The following is a 27,317-nucleotide window of genomic DNA, read 5'->3' as shown; positions in this document are numbered from 1 at the left end:
AGTCCATGCTTCCTCTAGAATACCATAGCCCAAAGGAGTAGAGGGACCTCTATTAATCAAATATACAATAATATTGATAGCCTCCACCCACGTGTAAGGGAAACCCAACATGCAACCTCATGCTCCTTATGCACTCCATTATAGTCTTGTTCATACGTTCAACCACTCCATTTTCCTATGGAATCCGTGGAATAGTTTTCTATCTATGAATACCATTAGTGGAGCAATAACTTCAAATTTATGACTGCAATACTCACCATCATTATCAAATCTGAGACATTTTAATTTCTTACCAGTTTCATTTTCAACCAAGCATTTCCATTTCTTAAAAGTTTGAAATACATTAGATTTCTATCTAAGGAAATAAACCCATACTTTTCTAGTAGTGTCATCAATAAATGTAACATAATAATGAGAGCCACTAAGGGAAGATACCTGAGTTGGTCCCCATACATTGGTATGCACAAGCTCTAATTTCTCCTTTTTGTTTTCCTTCCCAGTCTTCACAAAACTCACTCTCTTTTGTTTTCCATACACAAAAATTTCACAAAAATCCATATTAACAAATTTTAGACTTGGTAAAACTTTCTTTGAATGAAGTACTTTCATACCTTTCTCACTCATGTGCCCAAGTCTGTTGTGCCACAACACTGTATCATAATTTATAGTAGCTATTTGTTCTCCCTGCTCAACTGCAACAATTGTTCTTGAACATTCATTTTTCTCTAAAACAATTAAAGTAAAAAGAATAATATGACTTGTACAAAGATATAAGGTGCCTACTTTCACACATTTTGCTACTACAAGGGAACCTTTTGAAACCTTCCAATTTTTATCATTAAAAGTAACTACACAACCCTCATCACCAAGTTGCCTTGCTAAAATTAAATTCCTACTTAGCCTTGGAACATGTCTTACCTCATGTAGTAGCCAATGATTTCCATTCTACAACTTAATCTTAACTTTTCCCTTTCCAAGAATTTGATAGGGTTCATTATCTCCCAAATAAACAAGTCCAAAATCCCTTTGGACACAACCAATGGAATATCCTCTATAAGGTGTAGCATGAAATGAAGCACTAGAATCTAAAACTCAGGAATCATCAACACTTTCTAAAGATAGAAGCAAAGCATCCTCTTTAGATTTGTTGCTTACCACATTTGCCTCCTTGTCTCCATCTAGTTTATCTCCTTCATTTTTCTTTCAATTCCAACAATCTTTCTTTTTGTGCCTTGGTTTTCCACAGTACCAACAGTCATTCGATCCTCTTGATTGAGACCTCCTCCCCTTTGACTTTCCTCTTGATTTCTCATGATTTTTGGAGTTACTTCCTCTCTCAATCGTTCTACCCTTGCTTTGTGCATTCAAAGCACTTCTTGATGTAGATCCACCTAAGGTTTTCCTATGAGTTTCCTCACCCAAAATAACACTGATCACATCATCATATTTTAGGGTACTAGATCCAGGAACAAAATTACTCACAGCCATTACCTAGCCATTCCAGCTTTCAGGCAAAGAACACAAAATCAAGAGAGCCCTAATTTCTTCATCAAAATTGACACCCATAGAAGATAACTAACTAGTAATAGTATTAAACTCATTTAAATGATCTGTAACAGATCCACCTTCTACCATTATCATATCAAATAAATGCTTCATGAGAAATATATTGTTTGAAGTAGAGGGCTTTTCATGCAGTTTTGCTAGGGTTTGCATCAATTCTTTTGTTGTCTTTGCTTTTGTAATATTAAATGCCACTGATGGTGCCAGGCATAATCAAATGCTTCCAAGTGCCTTTCTATCTAAAAGATCCCATTCATCATTTGACATAGATCCTTGATTCTTGGCTTTGCCTTCCAATGACTTCCATAAATCTTTCTAATACAGATAGTCTTCCATTTGCATCTTCCATAACTAGAAGTTCTACCCATTAAACCTATCAACCCTCAGCTTACCCTCATCTTCCATCACTTCCACTCAACCATGAGACTCCCACTCAACCATGAGACTTTCCTGGAGAGGATAACTGAAAAATAACCTCACTCTGATACCACTTGTTAGGATTAAGCCACAGACAGAAAAATAACAATTACATACAAATATAACCAATATCAAAAAATAATAAATCACACAGAAAAGAACACAAGACACCAAGATTTAATGTGGTTCACCCAATCCCTGGGCTATGTCCACCAAATAGCAAGTCTGATATTAATATGATCTAGTAATTACAACTTGATTACAATCTGTAATCCCTTACAGCTCAATACCACTGCAATAACCAATTTTGCATCACAACTATGAACAATCCCTAACCCTAAGCTCTTTTTATACAAGTATTTTTACCACTTTAGGGTTATAATTAATAAATAATTTATGAAGTATGTACAATACTTTCCTGATCAGTCACCACAATCTAACACTTGGTACTTACCTAGTTGAATGAACATCAAAGAATTATTGTGGTCATTTCACTCCAAGACATATAATTACATGTAGGTAACAATAAAATAATTAAATACCTTGAATAATCATTGCTAAAATAATGTGCTTTCTTTTTATTGACATCCATGGAGGAAGGTTATTATTGATAACAAAAACATGCCATACCGAGTAAACGGATCTCATCTCTCCATATGGATTGACATCGTCAGTTGCCAGAGAAAGCAAGAGATTTTGAGGTTCTTCTTTAATGTGTGACCACTTTTCCTCTATGTCCTTAAATGTTGAACCATCCACATGCATTCAAATAATGTCATCTCAACTTCTATTGCGTGCATGGTAATCCATAAATGTTGCCAAGCTATTGCACCTGAATAATCATTTAAGACACAGAATAATGGGAATTTAATGAAGAACCTTGCGAGACACCTTTTTTGTCACTTGATCATCTTGATATCTTCTCATATGGAATTAAGAGCATTTTGTTACATTTTTGTGTTCTTTATGATAAATTACATGATCTCGAGGACAAGCATCTATTGATTGATACTACATTTTTTTACAATGGCACATAATTCTTGGTATGAGGGAGGAAGAACATTTGATGGTGGTAACAAATAGTCACCTATCAATCTATAAAAATAAACATTAGTTGTTAGTATAGACAATCTTAATGGTACATATTTCATCTTTTATAGACTATAATGATATATATCACAAAGCTTAGCATACATGACATTGTTATGTTGGATAAACTATTCATAACCTTAAAATTCACCAACAACAATATAATAGAGAGAATATTTGATTGGGATCCTTCGTAAAGGGCTATGTTTTCCTTCTCAAGTAGAGGTATATCATGGATGGCCTCAATATCATCCTCCTCCTCCTCATCATACTCAACATCAACAACACCACCAGCAACAAATGTGTCATGGATCAATGCATTCATATCATCATCTTCAAATGTGTTTTCTAGTGCATGATCATCATCTTCCATGGGATCATGATCTTCTCCTTCAATACTCACACCTCCATGTTCCTCCATTTTCACACCTCCACGTTCCTCTAAGATGTGTTGGTCCATATCACGTACTACCTTGGGGAGATTGACCTATATAAAAATGATGATAATCAAACCTCCATTCTATGGTTCATATTTATATTAATTGTGAAAACAATATAACAAACAACTTATCAATTGATGATAATCAAACCCCACTTTAGTGTGACCATTCTCCCTACAATGTCTCTTAGTTGTTTCAATTTTGATTCTTCTTGTCTTTAAGCCTTTACAACACTTGCAAGGACAATAACATTTGTCATTGCCTACTCTTTGAAAGTTAGACAACAATCTAGCCATTGTCTCCCTATTTTGATCAAACTCCCTTGTATTATCTAACATTTGGTGTAATTAATGTGTATATCTACAAAAATATTGGACATGTTGTACTTAATGTTTATATTTTCACATATGGTTTTGAAAGAAAAAATTGGTGTAATTAATGTGTATATCTGCAAAAATGTTGGACATGTTGTACTTAATGTTTATATCTCACATATGGTTTTGAAATAAACATTTGGTGTAATTAATGTGTATATCTGCAAAAATGTTGGACATGTTGTACTCAATGTTTATATCTACACATATGGTTTTGAAAGAGAGTATTTATACCTCTTCATTTAAATTGTATTCCAGGGAAGCCCCTTGTGTCATTTTCTACATTGCCTAAATGCAAGTTCTAAAAAATTATCATGCATAAAAGCTTTATGATGCATTTTTTTTCTCCCAGCATATAGACCATTTCAACAAACATTGATGCAATGTCAAAGGGAACTCTTTATTTGTCAAGATTAAAGATGAGCTCCTTTCCTAGTTTTTGATAAACCACTCTAAAGACCAAAAAATGTGTAGACAAAAAAATTCCTTATTATGATTTCTAATATACACCTATCAAATACTATTTCATATGTAGGTCCATAAAGCTTATTGGTGATTTCCATACTTGGACCTACTTTAAATTGATCCTATATTATACTGATATATCTATTGTACATTATACAAATATCTTGTCCATAATGGAAAGAAAATGTGAAGCAAAACCCAAAGATTGAAAGGTTGAAAGCGACTAAGGATTAATTTGTTTAAAGCACATAAGATAGTCCAAACTAACTTTTAAATAAAGTAAAATCATTTACTAGAAATATGGATGGTTATTCAAGAATCTTAATACACACAATACCTTCATATCTAATGTAGGGCATAAAGATAAATAATCTCTATGAGAGAAGTATATTGAAGGACAAGAAGCATTCCCTTTCTAGTGTATATTGAGGGTTTTCACCCTCACGATAAACCAAAAAAAGGGGAAGGTTTCTAGTCTACGATGCAAAAATCCCCATGTACTATCCAAATTGATCTATTATGAATATTGATCTTTTTATCATTCGGTCAATATGGTCCATGATGAAGAAAGGACAAAACTTAAAGAATAGATTCTATATGATTAAAATAATAATAGAAAACTATCATCTAACTCTAAAAAAACCAGACATCAAAGAGACTAAACTTAAAATCTATACTAGAAGATAAGCTAGAAACATAGAAAAACTGACCCTCAGTGAAAGAGAATACATTGAGATATAACGAGAAAATATTCAAGGGCAATCATTTATGGGGAGATAGTTATGTTTGGGAGTACTAGTCTCAAACATGCTACATCATTAAAAACAATTACCCCTAACTATAATGCACAAGATTATGTTGCTTCTTATAAATGAAGGAAAGATAATACTTATCTTAGAAATCGAAGCCATGTGGTTTCAACCATATATAGTGAATGTACTGTAAGGAGAGGTATCCGATGAAAATCAAGAGTTTCTATAGGAACAAGTCATGAAGATAAGATTCCCAATCTAATATGAAGTTTTCTTTGTCAATAATATCATCAATTGAGAGTTTCAAATAAAAATAATTAAATTCCAACCCGAATTAGAATAGAACCTACCAAAAATTAGATTATGCATTAAAAAGCTATAATACACATGATCTGAATTATGCCATTTATTGTTTATTTTATTGTACTTAATTTGATGATAGTTCTACAAGAATTTGTAAACAACCTAGCTAATTAGCAACTAGACCAATTTAACTAGGTTATGGCTTATTTCTTTCTAAAAATATATGCTATGATATGTTTTTGTAAAATTTCTTGTGAACTCTACCCTTTTTTTGTGGTTTGCATTAGTTTTGTCCAAGATCTTGAGGTAAGTCACTTAGCATGGGTTGAGTGAGTTTTATTATTTTATTATTTAGATTTTGGAATATGTATGCAGTTAGATCATTTTTGGTAGAGTTGATTGTTCATTTTATTGTACCTAATCTAATGACAATTCTAAAGGAATTTGTAATCAACCTGGCTAATCAACAACTAGACCAATTTAATCGCTGATCCATCCATTGTTTGGAGAATGTCTCCTTTAGTTGAGCATGTGAGAGGTTTTCCCTTTTGGGAATCCTTGCTATCATGAATGAATGTGATTGCCTCTAAATCTTTGGGGTTACCCAACTAGGGTCTAACCTTAGGCTATAAATCAACATTTGAACCTTTTAAGCATCTCATAGGAGTGTAGAAGCCTCCTTGTGTGTCAAGTCATGACCATTCCTCTTAAAATGATTGGTAATGAAATGAAAAGGTTTCATATTCTACCTTTTCATCAGCTTGAAATATGTCCTTTGTTTCTTCTCCATGAATCCTTCCTTTTTCATACTGATCTACCATACTTTCTTGATTAATGGTGATGATTGAAACTGCATTAGGAACTTCAAAAGAAAAGGATTCAAAAATTGGATAAGAGATAGCCATTGTTAAGCTTGCATTGAATTCATTTTCAGCTGGCTCTTCCTCTATAGGAGGCATACTGAGATCATTCGTAGGATTATCTAATTGGGAAATATGTTTGCTATTATTCTCAATTTGTGATCAACAACACCCTGTCATATCAAAAGAATCACCCTCCTTGAGTGTGGCTTCTTGAGAATCCTCATCATAATATTCAACATGTAAGTGATATGACCCCATTGTATCATGATTATTGCTTTCAAATAAAGGAAGCATTACCAAATCTTTTGCACCAAAGGCTATCATAACTTGACAATTAGGATTAGAGGGTGTTTCTTTTACTATTTTGAGGAAAAGCCTTTTCATTCTGGGTTTTACCTTGGTATGATATCGCTATTCGTAGAGGCAAACTCTTTTTGGTGAAGGTTTATCACTTGTAGGCTCATCTTTAAACTTCAAATATGGACTTGAGAATTTTGCAATGTTATCTTGTTGAAACCAACCAAATAAAAATAAATCATCTTCAATTCTAACATCCTCTCACTTAGCAATTTCAAGGTCATGTATCTTACTCCTTTTGAGATGAAATCTAACTTTTGGATCTAATGTAGCAATAAAGATTGACAATAAATTAGCTTGGCTAGGCTAGTCAACTTGTAGAATCTTTGTCAAGGTTTGATTGAATCTATCCACAAAGCTTCTTATGTCTTCATCTTCTCCTTTCTAAATTTTGAATATCTGACATAATAGGTAGTCCACATTGATTGGTAGTTTAAATCTCACAAGGAATTTATTTTCTAGCATGCTCCAACCAGTGATGCACCCATCTTCCAAATGTTGAAACCAAACAACAACATCATTTCCAAGAGATTTAACAAATAGATGAACATACACATCTTCTTCTAAAACACCAAGAATCCCACAAGCTATGTTGAACGCTCGAATATGCTGTGATGATCTTGATCACCTCTTTTGGCATACTCAGGAAAGTATTTCTTTGATCTAGTGGGAATGATTATGAAATGAGCCAAACCAAAAGGATCAAAATGTGGATGTCATGATTGAGTGGTAGTCAAGGCCATGTTTATATTGGACTTCTTTTACCAAAAAGATTAGAGTCACCAACCTCTGTCTTTGAGGAGGTAACCTTCAAATATCCAAGAAAAGAAAGCACTGGAACTTCACTTTCTTTCCCCAATAGAGTCGCCAAAAATATGTTAGTAAACAGATTTTTCCCTTCAAAAAGAAATGTAGCTAATGACTCAATATGCTTGAAAAGAAGAACAAAATGTACTACTAGTTGGATGAGTTATCATTGATTGATAATTGTCCTCTAAATTAAGAGGTACAACTCCCTCATTTACAAATTTGCAATGAATTGAAATGATAGGATGTACCTTTAACCTAAAGGTACTTAAAGTTTTTGACATTCATTCATAGACATGAAATGAATATGATTTCTAGATTTATAAACTATATAGAAGAAGAAAGATGAACAAGCAGCCACAAGACTACCTGGCTGATCTTTCTTATCACAGAGAAAATGGAAGGAAGATTTCTTCACTTCACAAACAATGAATAACTATACGAAGACTACATTTAAAATGAGATAAAAGTGACTGCATAATCAACATCAGTCTAAGAAATTCACACTTTAGACTCCAAAATTTGACATATGAAGTTCTTACATTTCAAATACATAATAGCATAACCATAGGATTACCCTGTTCCTACAAATCAAATCAAAGTATAGTAAAACAAAATAAATCTCTGCTTTTCCTTGTTACAAAATAGAACTGTCTTCCCCCTGTAGCAGCTGTGAACTTGCAGACTGGAAAGAAGAACCCCCTCTTTGGCTTTAAGTTGCATATTTATCCTTTCCCTTTTTCAATTTCCTTTCAGTTGGAATATCTGATTCTTGCAACTCAACCATATGACCTCTTTTTTTGATGTGGCCAAGACTACTTTTGATAATCAATCAACTAAATTGAGTAGATTATGGTCTCAAATTTTAATCAAATACGATGTGTCCACAAGATATCCTTCAATGTGTGATCTACCCATAGTGACATGTGACATCCATGATATATATTGTTATTATATTAGGCCTCTATATAAACAAATGACTTTCTGATATTACAAACATCCTAAAACAATATGCAGACATGTCAATTTGAGGGTATGCATGCCCTAGCCTGATCTGCAACGAGGGTGTTTGGGGATTTGGGGGACTTTTTTGCTACGTTGGGATCCAAAGTTCATTCATTGAGGGTGTCCGCTAGTTGGGCAACTGGCTTGGCTAGTTTCAAGCCTTTGTGGGCTTTTTCTAGAACGATCATCACCTTGGGTGTGTCCTTGGAGGGGGACATGCAATTTACTATGAGTGTGGGGCTTCTGGTCCACCCTCCTTTCCTTCTTGCTATGTCCTAGTCATTGTGGAATGGGGGAGTGAGGTATGACCTCTTCTCAACTTTCTATTGGAGATATGGAGATGGGTGAGCCATCTTCTTTGTTGGATGTCAATAATACAACACTGAATGGTAAAACCCAATTCGAGGAAGTTGATTCCTCTCCAAAAGGGATGATTCGATTAATAAAAGTTAATGGATGCTTGTAGAGATTAGAGGACTGACCAATTTTGGTTATTCAACTAGAGCAAGTCTTGAAGGATGTCAAATACTGGTGCAATCATGCTCTTATTTGCAATTGTTTTGGCCTTTGCCTTTCTTTACCTATGCTGGAATCCTGGGCATGCCGAGTTTGGAACCTAGAAGGAGATATGGAGATTTTGTTAGAAACTAATAACTATTTTATGGTTATCTTTTCAACATGATAAATAGGAATAAGGCATTTGAAGGAGGCCCTTATTTCTTTAACCAAGTGGGGCTCTTCATCAAGCCTTGGCACATGGGATTCAACTCTACTGAGGAGATCCCCTTGTGAGTTTTGGTGTGGGTTCACTTGTCAAGGCTTCCTTTGGAATTCTAGAGGGGAGATATTCTTCATTTAATCTCTTTGCTTCTTGGAAAACTTGTGGGTTCAACTACTCAGACTCAAGACCGTAATGTAATTTCTTTTGCTCATATTTGTGTAGAAGTTAATTTAAATAATCCATTGCTAGATTCTATGGAGATTTACATGGGTTCTTCTTCCTATATCCAACAGCTGGATTATAAGACCCTTCCTTTTAGATGCAAAATTTTCCATGAATATGGTCATTTACATCGCAGATGTCATAGGAATACGCCCCCCTCCTTGGCTGGCCCCAGCCCCTCTAGGGAGAACAAGGGAAATGTGCCTTTATCTAATGGACGTATTGACAGTGAGGGATTTATTTAGGTTAAGTCACATAACAAAGGAAAGGATAAGAAGAGAACCTAGATGGATAGGCGGATTGAGGGAACCTTTAATAGGTTTGATGCTCTTGGGGACTTGGTCCAAAAGGAAGGTATTCCAGTTGTGCTCTCTTTTGGGGCCAATGGTCAACCTAAAATTCTAGTTGAATATATGTAGAAGGAGGATCAAATACTATCTCAAAGGAAACAATAGGTTGGACAATTGGATATTGAGTTGCCGCCTCTTATTCAAGATATTGGAGACCTTCGAGGGTCATAAGGTTCAAAGGGCTCTGTCTTGGTGGCTCCTGATCCCCTTATGTCTAAGGGGACCTTAGATTCTGTAAAGTGTAATAAGGCTCCTCTTATCTTAGGCATACAACATAAATCCTTCAAAAAGGGGCCTTTAGATAAATTGACAAAGAGTGGCAAGAAGACTGATCAAGAGAAGGTGAAGATAATGGGTCAAAATTTGGTTGAGTTTGGATCTATGAAACCCATTAATTCTCATTTCTCCCAACCCCATAAATGATCATCTTGTCATGGAATGTAAGGGGGTTGAACAACATCCCTAGATAAAAGGTTGTTTGCAGATTAATTGAGTCTCAGTCTCTTGATGTGGTCTTTATTCAGAAACAAAGCTTACAATGGATGGTTTGGCTAATTTTGCTTCATAGATTTGGCCCTAGGTCTCTTTGCAGGGGGTGGGTGTTTTGAATATTTTGAGGGGAGTGGCGAGCTTCTAGAACCCAAGGAAAGTTTCTCCATTATGGTGGGTTTCTAGTTGGTCTTCCATTTCTTTGGTTGCCTCTAGTTTTGAGACTGGAGAAAGGTGTCATTTATCCAATATTTATGCTCCTACTAATTTTTTAGGAAAGTTCCATTTATGGGCTCACATTAGATTCATCTAGTCCCTGGACCCATATCTCCCATGGATTATGGCTAGAGATTTTAATGTTGTTACTAGTTTGGATGAAAAATGAGGAGGATTAGCTAGGTTGGACCTATATTCAAATTTCCTCAGGGATATGATTGGCTCCTTGAATCTCATTGATGTGAATCCAACTAGTGGTGTCTTTACATGGAATAATCAGAGAAGTGGTGGCAAGGCTATCTTAGAAAGGCTTGACAAATTTCTAGTTTCCTGCTATTAGATGAACAATATATGGACTACCAGTTTTGAAATTCTTGATTGGAGGGGCTCTGACCACTGGCCTATTAAGCTCTCCATCACCTCCTACAGAGTCACCAAAAATCCCTCTTTTAAATTTCAAGCAATGTGGTTAAGAGACTTGTCTCTACCAGACCTTATGTTGGATTTTTGGTATGAGGGGAAGCCTGCCCATGGTACGGTCATGTTTACTTTCAGTAAGAGGCTTCAACATGTGAAGTATAGGCTTAAGAGATGGAATAAATAGTGTTTTGGGAATCTACATGCTCAGAAGATTGCTGCTCAAACCAAGCTGGATAATATCACCCACCAGATTTGTGACCAAAGGTTGACCTCTGATCTGAGTGAAGTTGAATCCTTGGCTCTTAAGGGACTAGAAGAATGGGAGCTTCAGGAGGAGATTTTATGGAAGCAAAAATCTCATGTTGATTGATTTCAAGAGGGGGATAGGAACACTACTTTCTTTCACAACTCAGTTAAGACCTAGAGGTAAGGGAATTTTTTCTCCTCTATTGTCTCAATTGATGGAGCTCAGATCTTTTCTTGTAAAGATATTTCTACGGAGGCTATCAATTAATTTTCTAATCTTTTTACTTGAGAGGATCTTTTTGCTGGGACTGAGGAGCAGGCCATCTTGGATTGTATCCCTCACCTTGTCTCTACTAAAATGAATGGGGCCCTCTTAAGTCCTATCTTGTTACCTAAATTGGAGAAAGTTGTGTTTAATATGAAGAAAGTAAGGCCCCTGGCCCAAATGGTTTTTTGATTGAGTTTTTCCAAGAATTATGGGAGATAATAAAGTATGATCTCCTAGATGTGGTCCAGGAATCTCATAGGAATAAATAGATGCAGAAGTCTTTGCATTCTACCTTCTTGGCTCTCATACCTAAGAAGGAAGTGGCTAATCAGTTAGATCAATTTAGGCCTATAGCGCTATGTAATGTTGTCTACAAGATCATCACCAAATTGATTGCTAAGAGATTCAAGCCATTCCTTGGTTCTTTGATCTCCACTGAACAAGGGGGCTTTGTTGAAGGAAGACAAATTTTGGATGGGGTTGTTATAGCAATGGAGGCGGTCCACTCAATGGCTACTTCTAAGGAGAAAGCTATGTTCGTTAAACTGGACATGGCCAAAGCTTATGATCGGGTGAGTTGGGAGTTCTTACAGAAAATTCTTTTAACTTATGGGTTTGATGAGGAGTGGGTGAATTGGGTTCTTAGCTATGTGATCTCGACATCCTTTGTAGTTCTTATTAATGGAGAAACTTTAGATTTGTTTGGTGCCTCTCGGGGACTTCGACAAGGGGACCCTCTATCTCCCTACTTATTCATTATCATGGCGGAGGGTCTTGACAAATTTCTAAAATCTTAGGTGTGGTAGGGTCTTATTCAAGGTTGGAACTGGAAAAAGGATCATCGTTCCTATTCTCATCTTCAGTTTGTGGATAATATCGGGTTGAAGGGCATGGCTAGAATCAGTGAGGTAGTGAATATCATAAAAAGATTTATATACCTATTTGAAAGCCTTAGGCCAGAGAATTAATGCCGGTAAGTCTTCTATTTATTTCTTTAATAATCCTTGACTTATTCAAAGTAGGATTGCTAGAATTCTTAGATTCCAAATCCGTTTCCTTCCTTTGATGTACCTTGGGGTCCCTTTGTCCTTGGGTGCTTAGTGGAGGGACTATTAGTAGGGGATTTTGGATAAATTTTGGAGTAAGGTTAGTCACTAGACTTATAGATGGTTATCTTCTATTGGGAGAGTGGTTCTACTAAAGAATGTGGTGCAGTCCCTCCCCATTTATAGGTGCTATATTTAGGTTCCCCCCTCTAATTTTGTGAGGGATTCTGATGCTTTATCTTGATAATTCCTTTGTTCTAGTAGCCTTTTATCCTTAAAGTGGATCCTAGTCAAGTGGGAGTTTGTGTAGGCCAAAGCATGCTGGTGACCTTGGTCTTAGATCAATGGCTCTTATTGTTAGAGCCTTGGCTTCCAAGTTGTACTGACAATGGTGCAACAATCAAGATCAAGATTGGGCCAAGATTCTTACCCTTAAGTACTTTCCTAGTGCTAATTGCTCTGATGTGTCTTGAATTCCCTTGGTGGGTAAAGGCTCTTGTATTTGGGATACTCTTAAGAAGGGAGCCTAGCTTGTTAAGGAGGGTCTCTTATGTATTTGTAATAGAGGCTCAGATGCTCTATTTTGGTAGGACTCTTGGGATAACCACCCTCCCATATTCTCTAGCTTTCCCCAACTTCAACCCCTTTGCCATACTTTTACTACTACTAGATGGTTTAAAGTGGAGCATTTTAAGACTGTCAAGCATTTGGGTTTGGTTGAGGTGACTTACTAGAAGGATCCTTAGGAGTGGCCTGTTGGTGGATTTGATGAGGATCATGCCCTTCTTTCTAAAGCTTTGGAGAATTGGTTTTTTTAACTCCCTTAATGGGAGGGATAGTTTGGCTTGGATTCCTAGCCCAAAAGGTAAATTTATTGTGGCTCAAGGCTATGCTATACTTGACAGGAACTTACATGGTTAGGATCAAGTGCGTTGGTGGAAGAAGGTTTGAAGCAACTTTTCTTGGCCTAAATATAATTTTTTCTAATGGTTTTTGGCTCAAAAGAAATGCCTCACTTGGGAGAATCTTTGCAAATGAGGTTTTTAGGGACCTTTTGTTTGTTTCCTTTGTTCGTGTTAGTTTGTGTTGATTGATCAGGAAAGTACTATACATAATTCATAAATTCTTTGGCCGTGGCTGACGTTGCGGCTGACATGTGGCTAATATATGGCCGACATGTTGTAACCCTAAAATGGCATAAAAATAATTGTATAAAAGGGCTTAGGGTTAGGGATTATTTCATTGTGGTGATGCAAAATTGCTTCTTGCAACAGTATTGAGCTATAAGCGATTGTAGATTGGAATCAGGTTGTAATCACTGGATTGTAATAATATCAGACTTGCTATTTGGTGGATGTAGCCTAGGGGTTGTGTGAACCATGTTAAATATTGGTGCCTTGTGTTATTTTTTGTGTGATCTATTATTTTTTGTTATTGGTTATATTTGCATGTAATTTTTATTTTCTATCCGTGGTTTAATCCTAATAGTTTGCACAATGAGGATTGTGCCTCCCACTTGTTTTTTGTTTGCCCTTTTTCAAGCGAGATATGGCATAGATGGTGGGATGCTTGCTGTCATGGTTGTATTCATGCTACCTCTCTAATTGATTTTTGGGAAAGCTTGGGCAGACCTCGGGGGAAGACTTCTTTCTTGCAGGTTGCTTGGATGGTTAGTCCGACTTTCATCCTCTAGAACCTTTGGCTAGAAAGAAACCATAGAATTCTTTGTGACTCCAAATTAGGAAGATTTCAACTATGGAAGATGATTCTTAATAGGCTCTAGGAGACTATTTTCGCAAAGTGTGATATGTCTGTTATTATAGATCCTGGTGATCAAGTTATTGTGAGAAATCTGAACTTGGGGATGCACTCTTGGAAAAAGACCTCACCATGTTAAGCAGTGGGTTTATAAGGATGGGAGGTGGACTCCTCCCCTGACTGGGATCTTGAAGATTAATATGGACGGTTCTTTTCGTGGGAACCCTGGTCATGCTGGTATTGGGGCTATAGGTAGAGATAATGATGGTGGTGTAGTTCTTCTCTTCTCTATTTACAAGGGCCAACATTCTAATAATCTGATGGAGGCCCTTGCTATTAAGATTGATGTTGAGTGTGGATGCTCCTTAGGGTGGAAGAAGATCATCTGTGAGTTTGATTCTTAGATTGTTGTGGATATGCTGAATAACCAAATTTTGGAAGATGATAGTTGGCAACTAGGCTCTTTGGTTAGACAAATTCTTAGTCTTTGTAGTTTCTTGGACTCTATCTCCTTTCATCATATCCCTCACACATGGAATAGAGTGGCAGATTGTTTGGCAAAGTGGGCTCCAAAGAATGAGGGTAGATGGGATATTAGTGGTAGGGATGAGTTATCTTCTAAGTATTGTGAGATCATTGAGCAGTTGTTACTGGAAGACAAGAGTATGTAGTGTTGATTTGGACCTTTGGCCTTTTCTCTATAACTTGGTTTTGATTGAATAAATTTTTACCCCTCCTTTTTCAAAAAAAAGAAATTCCTAAAACTTAGTCTGTGAATGTTTCTACAAGAACTTGAGTGTACCCAGTGATGAATTCAAACACCCCTAATTCTTCTCATGACTTTGCCAAAGATTGGAGGTGAGATATTTTGTTTGACCACACTCCTTGAGAGGTTGGCTTAGTGGTCTCCATTGTCAACCTTGATATTGCATCAAAACTAAGCTTTTCCACCTTCTTCATCTCATGGGTGTTCCCCATATTTGTATAGTTAGACCAAGACCTGAGCTAACATAACATATCTCAATCCTCACATAAATTTTACTATCTATTCTCATCACTCATCTTGCCTAACATGGATGAATGAATTCATCAATATCAGGAGGAATTAGTAGTACATAATGCCCTTTGGAAACTCTAGTTCAATGGCATCTATAGACACGTAAACTATCAGGTGTCAATTTCACTTTATATGCTTGTGGAGTATTTCAACTTCACCAATGTTGACTAAGGGTGGGATTTGAGTGTATGAAGTCATGACATCATGACTCTACAAACCCATGTCTTTGTATATTCTATCAAACAGTTTAGATGTTGTTCACTCTATGCCTTCAACTTGTCATGACCGACAACACCTGCACATATTTCATTCATTTTCTAGGAGCTTCATGGAATGAGGAGCCTGAAACTTTGTTGAGGCAAGTGTTTATGAACTTGAACAATCAATCAAATAGTTCATATCCTCCATGATCGATGGGAATGGGATTATGAGTGCAATGAGGACCGAGGGGACCCTACTAGTCGACATTTGGTTGAATAGTGGGTAAATTATCTCACTCTCTAACTTGGGCGCACTGGAATCAGTCCAATTGGGATCTATATAGTTGTATGAAATTTTTCTAAACCTTGTAGTGACCTGAGAATATGGTCAAGTTTCTTTATAGAGAAATATGTTTGCTCATTTTGGCACCTTTGAGCCAACACTTGACATTTTCCTTTCTACAAGATTGAGCATAGTTGTGGTGGGATATAGCACGAGTCACAAATTCTGAGTCATCTAAATGCATAGATATACACTCTTCGACTATAGGTACACAATCAACAAAGGGATGGAGTATTAATCAAACTTGGAATCTTAGTAGGTTAAATAATTAGTGTTTAATGGATGTCCATAACATATTTCAAATGCCCAATGTCACTAGTGTGCCTTTTAAAAATAGAAGTCTAACTTGTCTTCATCTTTTGTTTCATCAAACCCCTGAATCTGCATTTCAAAACATGGCAAGATGAACCACTGAGCTTAAAGCTTGGGCCTTGATTCTACAAACTCAAACTTGTGTTGGTCTCATATTGGTTTTGACAATTGAGTGTCAACACACTTAAGAAATTTCTAAGTTGATGTCGAGTATAATATAGATGCCGAGCTACAGTATGTGCCAAGTCAAAAATTTGACAGGTGCCAAGTAATTCAGATGCCGAGCCAAAAGGTTGCAAAAACTACAAGGGAAGATGTGAAAAAGGGAAAGCAAAAATAGAGCAGATAGAATAGGGCAAACAAGGGAAGGAATGATAAGGCAGAGATAAAGAGTATCAAAATAATCAACATGAGACAAATCTAGCATAAGGAGTTTTGGATACAAAAATGGCACTTAGCTCAGGGGGAGTTACAAGTCTTGAGGTCTAAAGTCTTCTACAAAATTTTGAACAAAATTTTGAAATTTTGTACATATGCTGAACAAGATGTATATTATACTCATAAAGATCAGATTCATAATGTTTAGTTAAGTGTTTTTGACACTCATGTTAGAGGGGGAGATTGTTGGTCTCAGATTGGTTTTGATAATTGAGTGTCAACACACTTAAGAAATTTCTAAGTTGATGCTGAGTATAATATAGATGTCGAGCTACAATATGTGCCGAGTCAAAAATTTGATAGGTGCTCAGTAATTCAGATGTTAAGTGACTAATAGATGCTGATCTAGTATATGTGCCAAGTAAACTATAGGTGCTAAGCATAATAGAACTACTACATGTGCCGAGCAAGACAAAATTTCTATAGGCGCCGAGCAAGACATAATTCCTATAGATACCAAGCAAGAAATAATTCCTATACGTGCCAAGCATCAGCAATCAGTAAGAACCGAGTAACATAGAATCAACATAAGAGTTTGTGCCCTCAAAAACTCATATGTAAACTATTTTTGAACTAACTCTAGATGAATCTCGAAGGATCTTAAAGATAAGATCGAATCTTTTGATTCCCTATGAAAACAACATACAACCAATCAAAAAAATGGAAGGAATTGAGTAGGAAAGATGGATGAATCTCAATTGTAGATTCATACCTAATCCTAAGTCGTGAAGACTTTTTAAGCAGGTCAAAAAACCAATAATTTAGGATGTATGGATGGTACAGGAATGTAAGGAGAGAATGCTAACAAAGTCTAAAGGGGTGTGAAGACTTAGAGGAAGAACAACATTGTAGAATCAAGTTGATCAGAATAGAGTATTAGCATTTCAAAAAAAGTCATATAAGATAAAGGAGGATCAGATCAGATTGGATAAAACAAGGATCTAAAATCAGCAATTGAAGATTGTAAGTTTTTAGGTCAACACATTCTACTATACTTTCTAGCCATTGTATTAGGAGAATGAAAATTCTATGATGATAGGTTGGTTTAACAACCATATTGTAAATCCTTTAACAGGGTGACATTCCAAGTGAGTGTTTGTAAATCCTTTAGATAGGTAACCATTAACAAGGTGTTAGAGCCTTTAACAGGGCATGCCTCTCACAAGGCATACCATTGATGATGGTCAAACTTTGTAACCTTGACAAGTTACATATTTCTACAGTGATAAGTTGTGAGTGTCATCCCCACCCCAATTTTACCTTTTCATTTTGGAGGGTTTCTAGGTGATCATATATTGTGTTGTCTATTTTCATGCATGCCTTTAGTTTCATGTAAATTAGATGTGTTACATGCATGTGATTGATTGCAGTTAAAATTTTTTAGAGGTTAAAGTTTATTACTTTTGATTCACACCCCCCCCTTCTCAGAAGTAAATCTTCCCACTTGTAAATTCCAAAAACTTGAAGTTGAACTCAAACTTGAAGTTCTAAACTTGATGGTTCAAGTTCAACATACCCTGCAATACTATCTTCTTCACAAGTCATACTTTATAAATCATCATTAGCGATTAAAACCAACCAAAATTTTCTCAATGAAGTTGACTTGGAAGTTTAGAATGCGGGTTCTAAAAGCATGGTAACAATTGGCTCTGATTGGGGATGTGGGCCGTGAGGGACACAAAGAATCCAACTATCTATGGTAAAGACTAGTGCCTAGCCATTGGGAAATAGAGTCATGAGGAACAAAGAAAGGGGTTGCTTACAGAGAGAGAGAGAGGGAAAATAGGAGACAACACCAAAACAACCAAAGCGACCAACAAAAGAAAACAAACCAACAAATGAAAAAACTAATTGGCTACACTAAACACTATCAAAAACTTAGAGATCAACAAGATTTACTAATATGCATAGGTGAGAAAAACTCACCACTGAACCAGAGCTGGGGAAAAACTTACACAAATTCATTTACTGGTTGTGAGAAGAAAGAGGCCTTTCTGAATAATGAGTAACACTGGCATGGTGCAATCCAACACCGCTTCCATTTAGCAAACCCTCCATCTTGATATCTCAAACTAATCATGCATAGGGACCTTATCAACCAATCATCACGTCCAAAAAGTCACATCTCATCATAAAATTCTGAGCTTTCTTGGGCTTTCTGTAGAGAATTTTCAAGTCCCTTTCCAAAAACCCACTGAAACAAAACTTGTTCAAAAATTTCTAAAGCATGGATTACATCATTCTCAATATATATACTCTTGGGATCAACATAAATGAGAGGCTTTTCATAATTCAAAACATTCTCATGATAGAAGTGAACTACTTCAAGCATAGGGTCAATCATTGCCAAGATAAATTCATCATCCTTTGCTATTAATAAGTTGCAAAACTCTTTATCCAAAATAGAGGAATTGGAAAAATCTTATACGTGATGTTTGCATAAGAGTAATCCCTTCCTCATTTGCTGAGAGAAAGAGGGACATCACTTTTTTTCCATGAGGTAATGTGTTTGTTGAAACTTTCAATGTTCTTTGGAGGTCTCCCTGTAGTATACTTGCTTCAATATTCTTTATCCCAAGGGGATATAAATATTCTTTCCCGCCCAAAGGTGATTCTTGTATTTGGAAAAGAGAGTTTTCTCTGATAGTGACATCCTCATGGAAACCCATTGGTAGGTATAGCGGGTTAAGCTCACTCCAAGTCAACTTATCATTCATTCCTTCAAACATTATTTTTGTCTCACTCACTGATCCATCTATTGTTTGGAGAATGTCTCCTTTAGTTGAGCATGTGAGAGGTTTTCCCTTTTGGGAATCCTCACTATCATGAATGAATGTGATTGCCTCTGAATATTTGGGGTTACCCAACTAGGGTCTAACCTTTAGGCTATAAATCAACATTTGAACCTTTTAAGCATCTCATAGGAGTGTAGAAGCCTCCTTGTGTGGTAGGTCATGACCATTCCTCTTGAGATGATTGGTAATGAAACAAAAAGGTTTCATATTCTACCCTTTCATCAGCTTGAAATATGTCCTTTGTTTCTTCTCCATAAATCTTTCCTTTTTCATATTAATCTACCATACTTTCCTGATTAATGGTGATGGTTGAAACTACATTAGGAACTTCAAAAGAAAAGTATTCAAAAATGGGATAAGAGATAGCCATTGTTAAGCTTGCAATTAATTCATTTAAGCCAACTCTTCCTCTATAAAAGGGCATACTTAGATGATTCATAGGATCATCTGATTGGGAAATATGTTCACTATTACTCTCAATTTGTGAACAATAGCACCCTATCATATTAGAAGAATTACCCTCCTCGAGTGTGGCTTCTTGAGAATCCTCATCATCATATTCGACATGCAGGTGATATGACCCCATTGTATCATGAGGATTGCTTTCAAATAAAGGAGGCATTACCAAATCTTTTGCACCAAAAACTATCATAACTTGACAATCAGGAATAGAGGGCATTGGTTTTATTGTTTTGAGGACAAGCCTTTTCATTTTTGGTTTTACCTCTGGATGATACTGCTATTCGTAGAGGCAAACTCTTTTTGGTGAAGGTTTATCACTTGTAGGCTCATCCTTAAACTTCAAATCTAGACCTAAGACTTTTGCAATGTTGTTTTGTTGAAACCAATCAGATAATAATAAATTATCTTCAATTCTAATAGCCTCTCGCTTAACAATTTCAAGGTCATGCATCTTACTCCTTTTGAGATGAAATTTGACTTTTTGATGCAATGCTATTATAAAGATTGATAACAAATTAGCTTGGCTAGGCTGGTCAACTTGTGGAATCTTTGTCAAGGTCCATTTGAATCTATCCACAAAGCTTCTTATCTCTTCATCTTCTCCTTTCTGCATTTTGAAGAGATGACATAATAGGTAGCCCACATTGACTTTTGGTTCAAATCTCGCAAGGAATTTATTTTTTATCACACTCTAACCAGTGATGCCCCCATCTTTCAAATGCTGAAACCAAATAGTAGCATCATTAACAAGAGGTTTAACAAATATATGAACATACACATCTTCATCTAAAACACCAAGAATCCCATAGGCTATGTTGAATGCTTGAATGTGGCTGTAAGGATCTTGATCATCTCTTTCGGCATACTCAGGAAAGTATTTCTTTGATCTGGTAAACATAATTATGAAATGAGGCAGACCAAAAGGACAAAAATGTGGCTACCATGATTGAGTGGCAGTCAAGGCCATGTTTATACTGGACTTCTTTTACCAAAAAGATCAGAGTTTCCAACCTCTGTCTTTGGGGAGGTAACCTTCAAATATCCAAGAAAAGAAAGCATTGGAACTTCGCTTTCTTTCCCTAGTAGAGTCGCCAAACATCTGTTAGTAAACATATTTTTCCCTTCAAAAAGAAATGTAGCTAATGACTTGATATGCCCAAAAAGAAGAATAAAATTTACTAATAGTTGGATGAGTTATCATTGATTGATAAATATCCTCTGAATTAAGAGGTACAACTCCCTCATTTATGGATTTGCAATGAATTTAGATGATAAGATGTACCTTTAACCTAAAGGTACTTAATGTTTTTTGAAATTCATTCATAGACATGAAATGAAAGTGATTTCTAGATTTATAAACTATATAGAAGAAGAAAGATGAACAAGCAACCATAAGACTTCTTAGCCTATCTTTCTTATTACAGAGAAAATGGAAGGAAGATTTCTTTGCTTCATGAACAATGAATAACTATACAAAGATTGCATTTAAAATGAGAGAAAAGTGACTACATAATCAACATCAATCTAAGAAATTCACAGTTCAGACTCCAAAATCTAACATACGAAGTTCCTAAATTTCAAATACATAACAACATAACCATAGGATTACCCTTTTCTTGTAAATCAAATCAAAGTACAATGAAACAAAATTAATCTATGCTTTTCCTCATTACAAAATAGAATTGTCTTCCCCTAGTAGCAACTGTAGAGCTTGCAGACTGGAAAGAAGAACCCCCTCTTTGGCTTTTAATTGCATATTTATCCTTTCCCTTTGTCCATTTCCTTTAAGTTGGAATAACTGATTCTTACAACTCAACTATATGACCTCTTTTGTCGATGTGGCCAAGACTACGTTTGACATTCAATCAACTAAACTTAGTAGATTATAGTCTCAATTTTTAATCAAATATGATATGTCCACAAGATATTCTTCAATGTGTGATCTACCCATGGTGATGTGACATCCATGATATATATTGTTATTATTTTGGGCCTCTGTATAAATGAATGACTTTATGATATTACAAACATCCTAAAACTTAGTCTGTGAATGTTTGTACGAGAACATGAGTGTGTCCAATGATGAATTCAAACACCCCTAACTCTTCTCATGACTTGGCCAAAAATTGGAGGTGAGATATTTTGTTTAACCATGCTCCTTGAGAGGTTTTCTCAGTGGTCTCCATTGTCAACCTTGATATTGCATCAAAGCTGAGGTCTTCCACCTTCTTCATCTCATGGGTGTTCCCCATATTTGTTTAGTTAGTCTAAGGCTCAAGCTAACATAACATACCTCAATCCTCACATGAATTGTTCTACCTATGCTCATCACTCATCTTTCTTGACATGGATGAATGATTTCATCAATATTGGGAGGAACTAGCAGTACAAAATGCGCTCTGGAAACTCTTTTTTCAATGGCATTTGTAGACATGTAAACTATCATGTGTCAATTCCACTTTATATGCTTGTGGAGTATTTTGGCTTCACCAATGTTGACTAAGGGTGGGATTCAGGTGTATGGAGCCATGACATCATGACTCTACAAACCCATATCTTTGGACATTCTGTCAAATAGTTTAGACGCTGTTCACTCTATGCCTTCGGCTTGTCATGACCAACACCACCTACAGATATTTCATTCATTTTTTAAAAGCTTCATGGAACAGGAAGCTGGAACTTGTTGAGGAAAGTGTTTATGAACTTGAGCAATCAATCAAATAGTTCATATCCTCCATGCTTGATGGGAATGGGATTATGAGTGCAATGAGGACCTGCGAGACCCTGCTAGTTGGCATTTGGTTGAACAGTGGGTAAACTATCTCTCTCCAACTTAGGCACACTGGATTTGATCTAATTGGGATCCATCTAGTTATATGAAAGTTTTTCAAACCTTGTAGTGACCCAAGAATATGGTCAAGTTTCTTTATAGAGAAATCTGTTTGCTCATTTTGGCACCTTTGAGCCGACACTTGACATTTTCATTTCTATGGGCTTGAGCATAGTCATGGTGGGATATGACATGAGTCACAAATTCTAAGTCATCTAAATGCATAGATATACACTCTTCAACTATAGATACACAATAAAAAAAGGGATGGAGCATTAATTAAACATGGAATCTTAGTAGATTAAATAATCTTCATTAGTGTTTACTAGATGTCCGTAACATATTTCAAATGCCCAATGTCACTGTTGTGCCCTCTAGGAATAGAAGCCTGACTTGTTTTCATCTTTTGAATAGTTGAACCCATGAATTTTCATTTCAAGACATGGAAAGGCGGACCACTGAGTTTAAAGCTTGGGCCTTGATACTGTAAACTCAAACTTGAAGTTCTAAACTTGACGGTTCAAGTTCAACATACCCCACAATACTATCTTCTTCACAAGTTGTAGTTTATGAATCATCATTAGCAATTAATACCAACCAAAATTTCCTCAATGGAGTTGACTTGGAAGTTTAGAATGCGAGTGCTAAAAGCATGGTAACAATTTATACCATATATTCAAAATAATTCCTCAAGTCAGCCTTGAGGCTTTCCCACATAATTATAATTAGATAATTAATTAATTACAATTAAAATAGCACTATCAACTTACAACCTATACAAAACTTCACATGTGCAATACTAGGGCTTGTGCACTCACTGATGTCACCGACATACTATCCTCTATCACTTCCTAACTGTGCATCTTCTTACTACATCTCAGATGTAATATAGGGAACACACATCAATAACTACTTTCCCTACACTCTATCTTTGAAATGCTCTCTATAAATCAGGTACAACTTCTGTACATCTTTGACTTGGACTTTGCACACTTGACCACATCATCAGGACATAGTGTAGAATGTTTCCATGACTACGCATCAACAGACAATCAAACCATTATCTGTATGACTAAGATCTGTGTTTTCTACTCAACCACTCTTTACAGAAACCATGTTATGTTGACATCAATGACAAACACAATCATGAATGCAACATGTCAATGCTCTTCAATGCTTAGGATACTCCCCTAATCTAGTATCATCAGCATTCATGCTAACAAAACCATCCAACTATCCATACCTCCAAAAGGTATACCAAGTGAGTCTCACATCATGAACATACCCAATCTAAAACTTGTAGTCACAAGCCTCAAGAGAAATATCTACCACATATATACCATGAAGCTCCCACTGCAAAAGATAATGTCAAATCTATAATCAATCAACTCACAACATCTCAAAGAAGTGAATCCATGTAGTATCAAGGACATGCACAACATATAACCCAATAAGTTGCAAGAATAAATATCATAAAAAGTCTCCAACACTCTCCCAAGTTCTCCACAACAACAAAGGAAAGAGATAAATGAATAACCATGGCATATCTCACATGACATACATGAACAAAAATTAGTGATCACAATATCTAACCAATATCAAATCTAATGTAAGTGAAATGAAACATCCAGGAATATAACCAAGACCAAAAAGAAACCATGCAAATCATAACTTGTATCATGTTCATCGACACACACATTTAGATATAATTTGTGCAAGTAAGATCTCCTCCATAAAACCCCAAATAAGAAGCTACAACAACACCCAAACCATACCATATAACTAATCATGGATGTAAGCCTCTCACAAGAAGATAAAACTCATAAACCCTTCCTAAACCAAGGAATAACCATTCCTAATCCAAGGAATATGCCCAATATAAAACCATCTCCCAAACTCAACCAACATAACAACAATATATGCACATAGAGATAACCAATGCTAAACCATCCGTAAAATGAGCCCTCTAGAACTAACTCATGTACCATAGATCAAGATCCATATCCATGAAATATAAGCATAAACATAATGCACTTGAGAGAAACAATGGGCTATACTTCTAAAGTAGCAAACCACCGAGTAGACCAAGAGTGGGGAATGAGAATTCTCATCAAGATGTCCAAGTCTCCAACCAAGACTTATCTAAGAAAAATCTCATCTCAAGTCCATATCAGGTGAATGCTCCTTGGACTTCTTGCTAAAACCATCAACTGTCCCAATAAATACTTCTCTAATCCAAGAGAAATCAACATTATCATTGCCTTTAAGTATTCATGAGCACCTATAACCAATCAATCTATGCCAACTCCAAATGTAACATAACAATGTCATGAAGTACCCAATAGATGATCAATGTACTCAATACAAATAAAACTAAACCAAGATTAATGCAAAGTTCCAAACACGACCTTAAGAACATAAACACGATAACATGATCCAAACCATCTCAACAAAAGAGATAACATGCTCCATATGAACATACTATAACATGCTATTAAAAACAAATTTATACAAGTATGAAAGTGTGTTTCAATCATTGTTTTGTCACTGATGTCAAACTAGTATTCATTGGTAAGAAAATTGCTTATATAATTTGAGTACTATCATTTTTTCAATTGATGAAGAGGATTTGATCAAATGAGATAACAAGAGCACCTAGAGGAAAGGTTGAGTTATGATAAAGAAAAGAAGTACAAAGATTAGTTAAGACAATGATATTATAGTTCATTGAATATCTACTTAAGGTTGAAAAGGTTGGATACATTGACTAAGTCTAGAAGAACAAGAAAAAAGAATTGAGTTTGCAAAGCTTGACTTAGTGGATAGTAGGTGCCAAGAAAAGTTAGTAAAAATTGAGAAGAAAATCAGTTGAAGCTAAGAAAAGTCAATTTTTAGTGTAAGTTGAGTAAAGTTTAGTTGATGCTAAACACCAGTAAATTGTAGAAGATGCCGAGTTATCCAATGGATGAGGAGTGGAAGAACAATATGGAAGCCAAGTGATAGCATTTTGATGCTAAGTGCCAGTATTAATGTTAAATCAAAGATTTGACAAATTTGAGTAGACTATTTTGTTTTCTTGAATTTTATGAAGCATGTGGAGTTCAATTATGATTAGTTGGTGGCATAGAAATCATGGCCATTTTGAGACAAATTCAAAGTGAATTACAAGAGAAGTTTCTAGAGGGATTGAAATGAAAAGGAGGGTAGATTCATTGAAACCTACCTAATCTTACCTAACCCTAAAATGAATGATGGTGGATGAATGACAAAAGATGTAAATTCTCTTTATAAGGGAATACTAGGCATGAAACAATAGTCAACATAAGGCAGAACCTAAGAAAGACAAGAAGTCTAGGGTTGTTGTTTCATATGATGGCTGAACTATAGAGTCTGAATTGGCATGCAAAGTAAGAAGACATAAGATGATGAATTCTTAAAGGGTGAACAAGCTATCAAAGTTGAAGTGAATAAAGCCAAGTAGAATGAAGGGCTAAATAGAGATTTGTAATCTACAAAGTGAGTTGTATTTTGTTATTAGATCGAGCCTTACTACTACTCTCTAATAATTGTATCAGTTTAGGTAAATCCTTTGGATTAAGGTTGACCTAATAGTCATTTCTAAATCCTTTAACTAGGTGACATTCCAAGTGAATGATCAAAAGTCCTCTAACAAGGCTCACTCCTAATAGGGTGATTGAAACCCTTTAACCAGGTCACATTTAATAGTGTGCATTGTAACCTTTAACAGGGTTGGCCTTTCATAGGGCATCACTTTAGAAGAATGAGAATTAGTAGCATGTTACTGGTGGTTTTTCCCAAATTGGGTTTCCATGTAAATCATTGTGTCAAATGTGTTGTTGAATCTTTTATGTTTCATATTTACATTTTTGCAAAGTTGATTTAACAATAGCCTACAAGTTTTAGAGTTGTATGATCTAATATAGATGCATACACAATGAATATGTTTCAAGGATATGGGTTCACTAAGTTGTGAAAAGTTTTATTTGTACATCTGGACCTTGGATAACTGATTCACCCCCCCCCCCCCCCCCAATTATTCTAAAAGAATTTTGACACATGCCACAAATCTAAATATGTATGAAGAGTATACCATGGCATCATAATGAAATCATCCTAACACCAAGGATAACTTTTCGAATGAAAGCATAAACTATACCTTTACCAAGAACCCCTTGATTCCTCAAGATGAAACCATCTCCACACACCATGAAGAACCATCTCTATACACCATGAAGATAACAAGTGCACCATGTAAATGTCAAAGCCACTTCTGTAGTAACAAGATCTAAGACAAACCTCCAACATCTGCAAACACACAATAAATATATCAGTGAAAAACACTCCAACTCAACCATGGTAGAGTCACCCATGACATCATAAAATCCATCTCCTACATGAAGATCCTCTAGGTCTACACACACAACCATAGTGTCAGTACCAAGTGAAACCAAGATCTCCAACCTAAGAAGATACAAACCCAACTAGGAACCAATCCTGCACTGCCACCTCATCACTATCAAAAGCTCCCACTAAAATGTGTATCTAAGCTATTCATGAAATCATGATGAAAAACCATCCTCTAACCATAAGAATCAACCAATTCATCAAACCATAAAATAACTAAAAGTGCACATCATAAGCTTCTCAATAACTATGATCCTTAAGTAAGAAGATATATCACCATAACC

The sequence above is a fragment of the Cupressus sempervirens genome, chromosome 11 (assembly GCF_028749045.1).
Source record: "Cupressus sempervirens isolate cs-2001-9-10 chromosome 11, ASM2874904v1, whole genome shotgun sequence".
In the NCBI taxonomy this organism is placed as follows: domain Eukaryota; kingdom Viridiplantae; phylum Streptophyta; class Pinopsida; order Cupressales; family Cupressaceae; genus Cupressus; species Cupressus sempervirens.
Note: the sequence above shows the minus strand (reverse complement) of the source record.